This window comes from Myotis nattereri (assembly GCF_964212035.1).
Source record: "Myotis nattereri genome assembly, chromosome: 8".
Lineage (NCBI taxonomy): Eukaryota > Metazoa > Chordata > Mammalia > Chiroptera > Vespertilionidae > Myotis > Myotis nattereri.
In genome coordinates, this window is record NC_138083.1 from 81,624,274 (window position 1) to 81,639,614 (window position 15,341).

The 15,341-nt window shown below is 41.4% G+C and overlaps 1 long non-coding RNA gene across 1 annotated transcript in view; it reads right to left on the reverse strand.

The window, feature by feature from the left end:
* Nucleotides 1-319: 319 nt before the first annotated feature.
* LOC308522903 overlaps nucleotides 320-15,341 on the reverse strand; it is a 55,627-nt gene continuing 40,605 nt past the window's right edge. The window contains exon 5 of the long non-coding RNA XR_013996274.1: nucleotides 320-1,021. This is a non-coding gene — a long non-coding RNA (uncharacterized lncRNA). The remainder of the gene's footprint in view (nucleotides 1,022-15,341) is intronic.

The following is a 15,341-nucleotide window of genomic DNA, read 5'->3' on the forward strand; positions in this document are numbered from 1 at the left end:
TTCTTTAGTGAACAATATTGAATATGACTAGCAAGCCACCAAAATAGAATTCTGTAATATTGAGTATATTTATTTAAATCCTCTAGCTAAAATCTTATATATATGAATAGTCTATGAGTTTTTCATTGGTAGAATTCCAGTTGGAGTTGTTCCAATTCTACCGTGATATATGCCTTGAATTTCTCTGTCCTGATAGATCAGAAAGCAGGATTAATCAGAGTAATGTAAAAGACTTATATATTGTATTCCATCTTTTGAGACTAGAAGTAACAATTATATCCATTATTCATTTTTGTCTGAATAAGAAAACCACTTCCATAAAGATAATGCATTTTATTGCTGGGACTGCCATAACAAAATACCAGTCGGGTGGCTTTAAGCCACAGATATTTATTTCCTCACAGCCCCCGAGGCTGGAACTCAAAGATCAAGGTCCTGGCAGGGTTGGTTTCCTCTGAGGCCTCTCTCCTTGGCTGCAGATGGCCACTCTCTCGATGGCTCTTCACATGATTTTTTTGTGTGTGTGCGTGCATCCTGGTGTCTCTTCTGCATGTACAAATTTCCTCTTCTTATTGGGGCAGCAGTCAGATTAAATTATGAATCATTTTAACTTAACCACCTATTTAAAGGCCCCATCTCCAAATACAGTCACATGCCAAGGTACTGGGGTTTAGATCTTCAACATATGGACTTTGGGGGAACATAATTCAATCCATAATAAATAATATTTATAGATTACATAAAATTATAGTCAATTCCTGATGTATTAGAAGGCTGGCAGTTCTCCTTACACATTTAATTCTTTGTATGCTTGGAGGACAAGTTGAAAGTTCCAGTGGTCTCACCATGTTATTTCTTTGTAATGGAAGTTTGCAGGATATCAGTACTTGTTTTCCCCCCATTCATGAGGAGGCATCATGGCCTGGAAGTAAATATTTCTTCTAAAGTCATGGAGAAGTTTGAGAGTTTTAAAGTCATCTTGGGATTATCACTCAACTTCTTGGAATCTCAGGGTCTTCCACTATAAAAGGAAAATAATCAGAATTGCCTTATTATGCAGTTTTCAGAGTTAGTACCTGTGCAACTACCTAACATCAATTCCATATTGACAGTCTCTGTAAATATCTGTTGGAAAGTGAGGAGACAGAGTCTGTACTGCCTTCCAGAAAACATACATTTTTTAAAAAATCATCTAGCCCTAGCTGATTTGGCCCAGTGGATAGAGCATTGGCCTGAAGGGTCCTGGGTTTGATTCCAGTCAAGGGCACAGGCCTGGGTTGTGGGCTAGATCCCCAGTAAAGGGGCATGCATGAGGCAGCTAATCAATGATTCTTTCTCATCATTGATGTTTCTATCTCTCTCTCTCCCTCTCCCTTCTTCTCTGAAATTAATAAAAAATATTTTAAAAAATTATTAGAATGTTTTATTCCCTTTTCTAATAAAATTAAAGTGTTCCGTCCATGTAGTAAGATCTATGTAATTACATATTCCAGTTATATGAACTTTAGCTAAGGTTTAATGAATACTTGGGAGAATTAGGATGAAATATGTAGAAGACATTTTTCTTTTCCCAAGAAAATTGGTGGTGATCCCTGCACAAAATTCTTGGGTAAGCTGAGTATGGGCTTGGGGAAGTATCTAGTTTTAAACGAACATGATTCCTGCCAGTTTTCTCTTGGAGACTCCCTGTGCTCTTACAACCCATCTGGGAGTGGCCTAGAGGAATTTGCTCCATTATATGTTTTCTCAGTTAATAATATCACTCCAAGAAACAACTTAGGAAAGAACAGAAATAGTTTTGAATTGGAAGGAAACGTAATGCAATCTCCTATCCAATGGATGTACTCTTCCTCCTGCACCTTCATCACTCCTCTGCATCTCAAGCTCACCATCTGACAAGACACCTCTTTCCCTTCTAGAGTCTAATTGTTAAGAATTCCTACCATATATTGAGAGAAAAATCTCTTCTAATCCTGAAAGCAATCACAGCACCTCCTAGCCCAATCTTAGGAACAAACTCATTGATTTAATGGCAGCATTCACATTCCACTGGCAGTGGTTTTAAAATGCTCTAAAAACCACCCCTGCAGTTCCAAGTTTGCCTTTTGTGAATTGAGTCATTAAAGGTGTGTGGATGAGTGGCTGATGCCAACCTCATGGAGAGTCGGCTGAATGATTAATGGCCTTGGCTTCTGATTTTAGAGGTTCCCATTAATTACAAGGGATTGAGCTTTTTCATGAAGTCTCTGTTACATCGTCTCCTGCCACCTCCTCACTTCCTTTTAAAGTGGGTTAGATGAGTATTTTTTAAATTTTAGAGTGTGGAAACCGTTTCTTGTCATTTCCTTTTGAAAATTTCTGGAACAGATCTCTCTAAAAACACATTTCTTAATCTTATAATACTTGAACAGTTCTGGAACAAGAAGAAAACTGGTAAAAATGCCAGTGAGTGTACTTCTGCAGCTTTGTTGGTGGAATCATGAAATTTACTATGGACAATTTTAGGGATAGTGTTTATAGAAAACTTAAGGATCCAAGAACATCAGTATCACTAGAATCATGAACATGTTGAAGAAGTGTATATTTGCCCCGTTGTCTCTTTACCATGGGTCAGTAAAGACTTATATGAGATGAGAGCATGGTGGAGTAGAATCAACCCCCAAATATGGGTCAGGAAATCTGGTTTTATTTCCTAACTCTGAAATGAACTAATTGTGTTGCTCATAACTTTTATTGGCCTTGGTTTTCTCAACAGAAGTAACAAATAGGAGATATGTAGATAAGGTTATGTAAAGAACATGGAAAAATCTATGGTCAGATTTTTATTTAAATCCCACTTCTTGTCTAGACACCCTTTTTGACTCCTGGATTTTAGTCACACTGTACACAATTGTGGTTGTCCTCTTGGATAAACCTTTAAGGCTAACAGCAAACTGACCAATAGGACTGAAAAGTAGCATCTTAAGGAGACAGGTTTGGAGTCACACATTCCTGGGTTCTAATTCTAGCATTATGCATGTAATCTTAAATAAGTTACTTTACTTAATGCAACTTATTTCAGAGGGTCATTATAAGGATGAAAACGATAACGTATATAAAGTAGCTATGCAGTTCCTGGCACCTGGCAGGTACTCACTGACTATTGTGAATACATAAACACTGCTCTCCCTCCTTCCATCATTCCCTTTGTTCCGTCCTTTATTTCATAAAAGTTGTTCAACCTCCAACCAGCCAACATAGAACACATGTTAGGGAATGGAGGAAGTAGTGTAAGCCGTAGATTTGGCTGGGTTCAGAGAGTCAGCAGGACAGGAAAACAATGTACCATGATCTTGCCCATCTCTTAAGAGATAAGAATTCTGTGAGGAATTTCTTCTCATTTTTAATCACAGACCCCTGGTGGGTCCTCTCTACACAAATAATGGAGGAGGAAAGGGCAAAGAAAAAATCCTTGATCTTAAAATTTTCTCTCCTACAGTATCTCATTTCCCAGGCCAGAACACCAGGTTAAAAATAAACAGTCAAGCTCTCTGAGCTGCTTGGAAAAAATGCTTTAAAGTTGCTTTTTTTTTTCTTTTTTACTTGTAATTCATATAGAAAATGAGAAAATTTCAGATTCTGTTTGCATGTAACCACACTGAGGGCTCCTTTATTCTCAAAATGAACCTACTTGGAACCTCTTCCTAGTATTTATCTCATATAGATGGGTCATAAATACTCAAACTCATTCCTAGCAATCTAACAAACCAAGGTGAAGTTAGTCCTCATGACTATTATTCTCAGGGCTCATTGGAGTGGACTGGGTGAGGTCCTAATTAGTATGCACCTGGAAGACTCAGGTTACCTTGCAGGTTCAAGATCATGGGAAGAACTCTGCAGGATAAATTCAGAGACTAGGATGCTAGTCCAGACTACACCATGACTTGTTTGGAACCTTAAAAATGTTCTTTGAGTTGTCAAGGACTAGATTCCTCATCTTTAAAATGAAGATAATCATTATTATATACAATAATGTATGAAGATTCATGCAGATTATGAGTGATTATAGGTGTGAAAGTGTTGTATAAAAACAAAATGCTATTATTATCCTTAATAATAGTCTCCTAAAGTCTTTTCGTAGCTGTTCTGGGCTCTAATCTATGGTACCGCTTTATAATGAGGCCTTTTGGGAATTTCACTAACCAAATTTCCTTGGATGCCATTCAAATTGGACCAGAATCATAGTATTAGAGAATGTTAAAGCTGGAACAGACATCTAGTCCAACCCTCCCATTTGCAGATGCAGTAAAGGAGTCCTAGAGAAAGAAAGGGACTTACCTAAGGTCATCAGTTACATCAGTTACACAATTCAAACACAGTTACACAGTGGTCAACACAACACAGGGGAAGTGTTGATGCAGGAAACCATCAGCGCTACACACTCTGTAGACTGAATGCTACTCTTGCATAGAGAGTACATAAACCAAACCCACATCATCCCTTCATCACTGCCACACCTATGGCTTGATCCCTCTCATTTCTTACCTGAAGTCTCTTAATAGTCTTAATAGTACCTCCTCGCTTTCAATTTGCCAGTGCAATCTCATTGTACTTCCTGCCACAGTGAGATTTTTCAAGCACAGATCTGATTATAATGTACACACACCACAACAGACTCACCATTTAAATCCTTTAATGTTTCTCCATTATCTCCAATATAAAATTAATCTTTCTTACAACCAGGAAATAAAATATTCCAGGCTCAGCCCTTCTTCCACTTACCTCCAAGCTCCCTTTCACATGGACTTACCCTGCAGACCTCCTGACTTGCCTGCTCTTTGGCAAGTTATTTATGCTTTCTTGTTCTCCTCTACTTTGAGAATGATCTTCTCTCTACCCAAAGCCTGGTTTTACTCATACCTTGATAAGGTAAACCCCTCCTAATCACTGTCCTGTAATATTCCCCTCCTTCCCATGCCCTTAGCTCTAGGTGCTTTATTCTCTCCCCAGACACACCTTCATTATAACTTTCTCAGACCTTGTGCCAAAACAGGGCTCTATATTCAGAAATGTGCTGGTACCATTAGCTACATTTGTCTTAAAATATACCAAAGAAAAGTCACTACCATGTCACTTCTGCTGCATTCAAATAATTCCACTGTCCTCTCTCCCTTTCTCTTCCTTCCTTCCCTTCTCTCTCTCTTCCTCCTGACCCTCTCCCCCAGGTAGCAACTCAGGGGAAGATGTAGAAGGTATGAGGAGTAATGCTCCAAGCCACTCAGAAGGAACTGTTTCGTTATCTCCAGTAACTCCATTCATCCTAGACTAAGTGAAGTGCATAAAATGTCCTAAAGCATCATTACGAGATGTTACACAAACCTATGAAGCAGGTGGAGACCAATGTTACTGTAGTTACCTGCCAGATAGGTACACTGAGGCTGAGAGGGGTTAAGTTACATGTCCAACTGGAAATGCTGGGATTAAAAGCCAGGGCCTTGACTGGCCATTCTCTGATCACTGAGGCCGAAGTTCTGCTACAGATGGCGAGGCCTGAGCACCGGTTCCGATCACTTCCTGATCGATGATTTGGCGAGGGAGGGGCCCTCTACCTTAAATAGTACAAGATGGTTGAACACCTGACCTGTGGAAACTAGACCGTTGAAATTGACATCAGTTTATTAATAATAAATACAATCTGGGGCGGTGAGGGGAGGGGGGTGAAGAGTACACTGCACACCATGTTGGGCCACATGGAAATTGCATAAGAGTGAATAAGCAGAGGCTGTCAGAAGCCAGAGTCATAGTAACAAGAAGGTGAGGTGGCACCTAGTTCTCACAGGAGAACGTGATGGGCTTCTCTGAACAATTCTGCAGGCTGTCTGGGCGGTGAAACCATCAGGCAGGCAGAGGACTGAAAGTGGTGTCGCCGGCCCAGCTGCTAGAACTTGGACGGGGAACATACCTGGAGAGAGCAGAGGATCTCACAATGAGGCCTTTGCAGCCCCGTGGGCCTCAGAGGTGTCAAGACAGCACATGACATTTAGGTTTTACAGCTCCCCTTCCCGGTGCTCACTGTGTCTGCTCCACAGAAAATGCTCTCCTTTGCTGCCACTTTCATTAGGGCTTCCACCAAGATTTTTCTCTCTCACACAAATGACTGCTCATAAAAGAATCCTGTCAAGGAGCAGGCCTGTCCCTTGATGGCCCAGTAGATAAGGAGGCCTGATGTTAATTTATTCACTAATGAATAACATGCTAAAGTCTTGGTTTGATAAGTACACCACTTATACCAAGGTCTTTCATTCGCATGCAGCTTTGTAAAATGGACATCCCTGTAGAAACTAATTGAATCTTGTTGGTGTCTGGGATAATGAACAATGTCAGCGCACTTCAGAGATGAAAGGCCCACACCGAAGGGAAGTGGTAGCAGAAGAGATTAGCTGTGCTTCCTGAGACATGGGCTGGGGCAGGAGGTCCCTGTGCCTCCCGTGGTTATACCATGTTCCCCACTGCAGGCACCATGATAACCAGCACCACCCTCTAGTTTTTCCTTTCTTTAAAGTCTACGGTTTGCATCTCAAGATTTCACTGAAAGCGCCCGAATTCCAAGAGTGTTTCTGTGGAATAGCCTTCACAACAGCTCACAAGACTAAAAATTATAGCTTGATTTCCAAACAGATTTGCAGTTATTAAGTAGGTTTATGTTAAGGCCCCTACTCCAAACTACTTAATGATTATCAGGGGTATGAACAGTAGGGCTAGATCGAAGTATGAGATGTCTGTGTCTTCTTTCCCTCCAGGTGTTGCCTCTGCACTAAATCTTGCAGAAATTAGGGTCATTGTAGTGGCCCTATTAACTGCACCTGGACACATGTGGTCTCTCTGTTTCTGCTACACCAGTGGTTCTCAACCTTCCTAATGCCGGGAACCCTTTAATACAGTTCCTCATGTTGTGGTGACCCCCAACCATAAAATTATTTTCGTTGCTACTTCATAACTGTAATTTTGCTACTGCTATGAATCGTCATGTAAATATCTGATATGCAGGATGTATTTTCATTGTTACAAATTGAACATAATTAAAACGTAGTGATTAATCACAAAAACAATATGTAATTATATATGTGTTTTCCGATGGTCTTAGGCGACCCCCAGGTTGAGAACCGCTGTGCTACACTGTGATGGGTAAATGCAATTTGGGACTTATGCAGCAATAGAAAAGGGCAGGCCTAAAGAAACGGTGGTATAATGTCCAATAAGTGCTTCTCATCCTTGGCTGTACATGCGAATGACCTGTGCATTTTCTTCTGTTCTCCTTTGCTGTTTTTTTTTGTTTTGTTTTAAATACAAGTACCTAATGCCCCTCCTGTTTCTGCTGAATCAAAATTTCCAGAACTGAGGCTATGTAACTGATTTCACATGTAATTTACATGTGATTTTCATGAACATCCAGGTGTGAGAATCCCTCTTACCTTTTGCATAGGAAGGATTTGGCAGAGGCTACACATCTAGGAAAGCCAGAGTTCAGATCAGGGAACCAGGAGGAAAGCAAATGGGTCCAGAAGAGATTAAGCAAAGGTGGTCGTTAGAGTCACCAGGAAAGAAAATGAAATCCAAAATCAAGCAATAAAAGGGCAACTAAAATGAGGGAGGCAGATAAGACTGGACCTAGATGAGAGCATGGGTATGACCTTTATTCACATAAGACCTGTTTTCCCTTAGTGTTGGTTTTATATTCTACATTGTGATGGAGCTAGAGCTCACACAAATCAGTTTGGAGTTGTTGCTGGAATGTGGTGTGGCAGATTCTGACTCTGAGGCAGCCCCAGGGTGAAAGCAGAGATGCCATGGAGTTTATCACAATAAATTCTACCGGGTGACACATAGATTCCAAATAAAATAAACTTAAGCATTAATAAATGCATGTAAAAGTATGTATAAATATATTCATCCTGCAAAGTATTCTCAATGTAATTAGTTACTTTTATTAATTAATAAATTGTAACAAAATTTTACTAGGGCGATGCAAAGAAGTAAGTATTACTGCATTTTCCTCAGTGAATTGAACATCTGGCTTGGAAAGCAAGATCCACAGATTGATTGTGCGAAAGGCGGTAAAAATCAGTAGAGGTTGATTTCTTCTCTTATTGGACCTCCACATGCTCCTCAGACTCTGGAGATGCCAACTTCTAGTTTTCTAACAAGCCAGGCAGTTCCACATGATTTTGCCTTTACTGATGCTGTCCCCTCTGTCTGAACTAACCTCCACCCTCCATAGCTATCTGGCCATGCCTTTGTTTCATTCAAGAGCCAACTATAGTGTCGGTCCTTTAAGTCTTTCTCCACCTCTAGCTATCTTTAGAGAACTGACACATTCCATTTGCAAATTTGTCTTCCTTCTTGAATTAACCCATTTAGTTATGATTGGTTAGAAGATTCACCATTGAACCAGGTCCTGACTTTTACCTGTTGCCTAGGTGTGGCCTCCTCCATGGTTTTGCAAAGAGATGGAAAATAAATACACAGAATAGTTAAAATAATGTATTCTTGATTTGCTTTATGTAGTAGCCCAACTCTTGTGATGAATGTTTACTATACCAGAGCAGAAATGCTGAGAAATGTCAAAGCTATTTTGTAGTTAGTTAATGAGGAAAATTCAGGATTGGAATGAGTGAATGATAGGAAAAAGACTTGAATATTTCAGCTTTTGAATTGAGATCCCTTTACTATTTCATTGTTGTGAAAGTAAATATCTTTATATGACAATATTGACTTAATTAATATTTGCTTAAGTGCTCACCTTGCCAGGAAATGTTCTAGGTATTTTACATGTATTAGCTCATGTTATCCACACAACATTACTATGTGGTAGGTCTTTTTGCAGCTGAAAATGCTGAGGCTCAATACAATGTAGCCAAGCATGAGCAGAGCTGAACTTTCAATCCAGGATGTCTGGTTCTGGAGCCTACATACTGGACCATTATGCAGACATTCAGTACTAAAGCTGGGAAACCTGGGACAAGTTAGTGACTCTAGGTATGCTCCAGGATCAGGGCATCTGCTGTGAGGTCTTGAGGGCTATACTAGTTTCCTGGGGCTGACATAACAAAGTACCACAAAACAGGTGGCTGTAACAACAGAAATGTATTGTCTCACAGTTGTGGAGACTGGGAGTCTGAAATCAAGGTGTTGACAGGCCATGCTCTCTCCCTCTGAAGATGGTAGGGAGGACCTTTCCAGGTCTCTCTCCTTGATTCATAGATGGCCATCTTCATGTTTACACATTGTTCTCCCTATAAATATATTTATTTCCTATTTCTCCCGTCTATAAGGACCCCATCATATTGGGTTAGAGTCTATCCTAATGACCTCATTTTAACTTGATTATCTCTGTAAAGACCTTATCTCTAAACTAGAGGTCCAATGCACAAAATTCATGCATGGGTAGAGTCCCTAGGCCTGGCCTGTGATCAGGGCTGATCTGTGGGGTGACCGATGGGGTAATTGGGGCCCCCGCTCCCACCCACCTTGGCCTGTTGTCGCCCACTCACCAGTGCCACTTCCCACTGCCACCGCTTGTTGAAGTCTGTGGAGGCACCTGCAGAGCAATTGGGGCCCCCACTTGCACCCATCTTGGCCTGGTGCTGCCCACCTGCTCCACCATCCCTCCGCAGTTCCACTCTCGTCAGGCCCATCAGGGCCAGCAGTGCCTCCACTTCCGCCTACGCAGCATCACTGACACCCACCATGTTCCGCACCGCCCCCTGGTGGTCAGTGCATATCTAACTCCTGGTGGGTCAAACTCCTACCCGTGGGGACAATTTGCATATTACCCTTTTATTATATAGGATAAGGCCACATTCTGAGGTATTGGGAGTTAAAACTTCAGCATATGATTTTAAGGAGATACAATTCAGCCCACAGCAAGAGCCAGTAAGTAACCAGAGGTCAAGTTCAGGCCATGGAGTAGATAAGGGTTTCTCCATTTTGTTGCATGTTATAATCACCTATTTGGCTTTAAAAAAAAGCAAACAAACAAAAAACAAAATAAAAAAAATCCCAGCACCTTTAGGCCCCTCATCAGGCTAACTGAATAAGAATTTTGAAGGTGGGCGGAAGTGTTATTCTCATATACAGCCAGGACTGAGAATCACTAATCTCTGTGCTGAGGATCCTTATGGTGGCAGATCAGGAGGAAGAAAATTGGGGGAAAGGGTAAGATATAGGAAGAGGCAAAGGTAGGGTCAAGGGACCCCCATTAATAGCAAAATATGCAACTAGGGCTGGGCATGGGGCACAGGAGGTCAGAAGACAGTGGAAGGTGAGACAGGGTCAGGCAAAGAGGTCATGGACAGAAGCAGGATGAGGACTTGGGCCCAGCTGTTCTGTCCTCCAGTCCTGGTAGGAGTGGCTTCCTGGGCAGGAAATGGAAAGTACATCACCAGTGGCCAAATTCAGGGGCTAGCTTTGCTCAAGCATCTGTTGGAAGTGACTTCTGCCCCCTCTGCTGTTGCCCTTTATTCACATCACAGACTTTCCCAACCTATAACTACCTGCAGGTTCACATGAACTACATTTTCAGCAGTTACATGTTGTTTTAAAATTCAGATTTGTAAAGTGGATGCATTAGAGAATATTTACTTCATAAAACTATTCACAATGGGACTCTTTTAAATAGTAGAGTTTCTCTGGGCCAAGTGATTCTATTTTGCAGAAATCATTTTACACAGTAGCTTTCCATGAGCACATCTGCATCATGAACTGTTTCAAGAACACAGTCCTGAGTCCTGAAGCCATAAAGCATGTTGAGCAGGTACTTTTTAAGGTCGCGATGTAGGTCAGCTGGAAAAAGTTCTATTGGAATACAGAGCATTTGATGATACACATGTCTAGAAAGTGTCTAAACTTTATGTTGGGAGTCAAGGTAAATTAATTGTCAGACTAACTCCACCTGTTTCTTCAAGCAGCAGAGAATGCATGTTTTGGAAGGTCTCTAATGGGCTTGCCAAAGAAGTTGGAAACACTGCAAAATAATCTAAAAGCAGATTTGGCATGACGGCTCTGGCTTGGGTTGATTCCTCCCAATGAGTTGGTACACATTCTAAAGAACATCACACCCATTATAATACTCGTGTTCCCGGAGCAGATTTTCCTGAATATGAAGGTGATAGGATTTATGATTGCACAGTATACACAATCAGGTATTTTATATTTGCTTTCTTTCATCTTGTAAACTGTGTTTCAAAATGTGATCAGCTGTAACGCAAACATAAGCACATGGTCATCAGGATCTTGATGGCCCCGACCCAGGTTCTGTTCTTGAGTTTAATTGGCTGGGCCCAGTATAGATGCAGATCCGCTCTGGTAAGCACATGCGGAGTTCAAATTCCAATCTCACCACTCACCAGGCTCGTGGGTTGGGCAGTTCACATAAATTTCCCAAGCCCTATTTGTACCACAATTGCCATGGGGGCAATGCCAACATTCCATGACAACTGGGAAGAATAAATGAGTTAATGCACATAGGCATTGACAGTATGGAGATTCATTCTCAACACGTGGTCAATAAATGCTACCCCTGTTTACCCTTCATGAGATGTGGTTGCTTACTATTATCCTTTGAGGTCTCAGGCCTTGGTCTTGTCCATAAGCTGATTTGGCTGGAGACCCAAAGAAGGCAGCAGCAGCCTGTGTCACTCCAGGGGGTTCTGTCTCTCTCTGGTCTGGCCTCATGACCCTTTTGATGTGTGAATTAGGCTAGTGTCAGGAATGCGAGGTTGCCTATTAGGGTTTCCAGGGGGATGTTATGGTCAATGAGGGAAAACTCAGCTCGCCACAGCTGGCCCTGCATTGTGACAGTTGCACAGAGATCATCCTATTTCCACTTCTTTCTGCTCCACAAAAAGAGGTATTGCTTCAGTCAGCCACTTGATATACTTTATGTTGACAGGGTGGGATGTAATGACTTCAAACATATTGATGTTTTCTTTTCTGCTACATGCCATATACTATTGAGTGACATCATCATCCTTGTTAGTTCTTATGTGCAGTTGGGTCAATGTCAAGTTCTGTGTGTCTGTTACCCCCATATCACACTGAGCACACCTCCCACAACCTATGAGGTGACTCCAACCACATGAAGGTGAACCAAGCATGTGGGAGCTAATGCTTTCCTCCTAGAAACTGCAAACAGGAAGGCACAGAAAAAACAGAGCTGACAAACATTCCTTATACCCACACTGTGTCAAGCATCGGGACTGCACACTGACTTCTGTGTGTTCTCTCCCCTATCACTATTTTATAGAAGTGGTGAGGCATATTAATTCATACATCTCTAATCCTTATTTTGTAGAACACCAGTATACCAGTCTATGAATGAACAATCTAGGTGTGATTTCTGGCTTGAGAATTTCCCAGTGAAATTTGGGGACCCTAGGTCATCTGTCCCCAACTTTCACCTTTCGCTCAAGAGCCTCGGGCAACCCACTTTCCGCCTTCCTGCCTGCCAGTAACTCTGCTAGCCCTCTGATGACATTGGCTGGTGCTCATTTTTGGGGTGCCCAGTTAGAGTCCGGTTTTGTAGCAAATAGGATGTTACTTGAGCTCTCTTCATGGGAAACAAATTGAGACATAAGCATTTGTTGTTTCCCAGTTCGGTTCTGCTGTTATACGTTATGACCTGACTTGAGCTTATATTTTCTACATAGGCCCCCACTCGCATGCTGTTGTGCTGCTTTGCCATGTGAATAGTTAAGTGTGAGCCTGGCTGGGACATAGTTGCAGGTCCACCTCCACTAGGCATGACCAGCTCAGTAAACAGTCAGTTGGTTAAACAGCTTGGGGAAGAGTTTACCCATCTTGATATTGCCCTGGATCTGCAACTTCAAATTAATGCTAAAGAGTTCCCTTTTATAACCACATGGTTTTTGACAAGTGCCATCCTTATCAAGCTTTATCTTTTTCACTTTGTACAACTTTCTTTCAAGGTAACTCATAATTGGCAAAAAGATGGATTGTTTCACTTTTAAGTTTTTAATTTATTGCCTTTATTTCTCCAGAGTAAAATAACTAATGTGATCGATAATATTGAATTTATATTTATGGTGAAGGCAGACTATACCAGTTTTATAGCCAATAGCATGTGGGCTCTGGAGGCAGACATTTGGATTTGAATTTGGGCTGAACCACATCCTAACTTTGTGTCTATGAGCAAGTTGTTAATCTCTTGGTGCCTCAGTTTCATTACCTGTAAGATGGAAATAGTAAGAGTAGTGCTTGCTTTTTATAGTTCTGTGTAGATTAAATTTAAACACAAACAGAACGGTTAGAACAGAACCAGGCATATGAGAACCACTCAGGGAATGATACCCTAGAATAATATTTTTGAGATGTACTTGTATTTGAAGCATGGAGCTTAAACACATAAGCCCTTACATCTCTGTAAAATGAACTTCCTTTTGCAAATTTACTATATTGTGATCAAAGTGCTTAGAATGTGGCTGATTATGAGAAATCCTCTGTTGACAAAGCATCCCAATCAGGGTATTGTTTGGAGGGAAAAGAGCTCCCATTTTATCAAGCAGTCAGAGCCTTGAGCAGGCTGTGGCAGCTGATGATAGAACAGCCCTAAACATGAAAAAGTAGGTTTTCAGCTTAAAACTGCTGCTTTGGATTTATTAAAACATTAGCTATTTTAATTCCTGTGTCAAATGGAATTATGGCCTTGGATCATGGGACCCAGTTTCCTGAGGACAGAGGTCATGGTGTTTTATTGACTGCCCTGTATGGGCCACAGCTCAGTGCCAGGTACAAGGAGCAGCCCGTAAATATCTGTCTGTTGACTAAATACACTGCCGCGGAAGGTTTGAGAGTTGGAGTCACTAAGAAATGAACCATATGTGGTTGTTTTTATATACATTCTGAGGAAAAGAAAACAAAAGAGTTGTAAAACAAAATGGCACTGATTAAAAGCCATGTGACTTAAAGTCAATTATTTGCCACAAGATAGATTGTTATGGTAACATCCGATGCGAAGTATGAGAAATATTTTTAATTTGACCAAGTATAACCTAGTATTGTATGGAATTTTTGTTGGAAATGTTTGATGACCCAATTTATTCTGACATTGAGACCTTGCATGTCACGTCACCTTACACATCTGACTCCATCAGTGATGTGATAGCCAACAGTGACACACCTGCTTCTCACCCAGCCTGCTCCCTGCCTTCAATGACTCATCCCTCTTCTAAGATTGCTCCCACTGCTGTCACCTTCAGAGCAGTTTGATAAGGCTGTAGGTTCCTTAGGTGTTTACAGGTCCCTAGCATAATAATACCCCCTTTGGGTAGGTTGAATACAATGAGACTTGATGAGGTTCTAATCATGACCATTTCTTCCCTACCACACTAGCTTGTGTCTCTGGAATAACCCAGGTGTCCCTGCTCCCTTTGTACAGATTCTTCTCCATGCTGAACATGGAGTGAAGGGCAGCCATAATTCCTTGCTTACAAAAGCCTCAGTCATTGAGTCCAGCAATTGGGCGACACCATCTATCCATTTTTTCTTCCCAAAGGAACCCCCAGGCCATTAGGAAAGTAGTACTCCAGAAGTACACCTAATGTCTGCTCTCAGCACAGAGAATAATTTTAACTTGGAACCTTGCCAACAGCAAAAACACAACCTGAAAAGGACTAAGTACCTCAAGAGAGCTAAAAATATAGTGCCGCCCACAGTTAAAGGAGCGAGAGGAAACATTTCTGGCTGGGATGGTGAGGAAAGGCTTTCTCTGGGGGAAGTAAAGGTGGTTATTGAAGAAGAAACTTCAAAGGGGCAGCAATGACAGACGTTGGGCACATTTTTGAGTCATGGCTCTGTCACTCTACTGCAGTATTGTTGAATAGATCTGAAGTCCATTGTTCCTTCATATTTAAAGTGATAGTGTCACACCAGATTTCTAGGGCCGCTTTGCTCTACAATTTCACAGACCGGGGATGCTACGAATGGGCAGGATTTAGAAAGTCAGAGATGGTGAGCATCAGAGACTGGAACGAGAGCAAGAAAAGGTTCAAGGTGTCTTTGAGAAACATGATGAGTAATCCGTGGAAGAGTAATAACTTGAAAGGGAGTGTAGACTCAGCACAGGAATGAAGTTAAAGGACTTTATCTTGAGGAGAGGAGTGGGTTGATGTGCTTGGGTTTCTAGGGGCAGGGATGCACAATAGTGAATGTTTTCATATGGACACAAAGGGAACTCACTACCTTGTTAGACTGCTCAAAGACATTAGGAGGGTTAGTGCCCTGCAAAATGGAGCCTGTACGTGAGAATAAGTAGGACATAAATTGGCAAGTTAAGAATTCAGCTT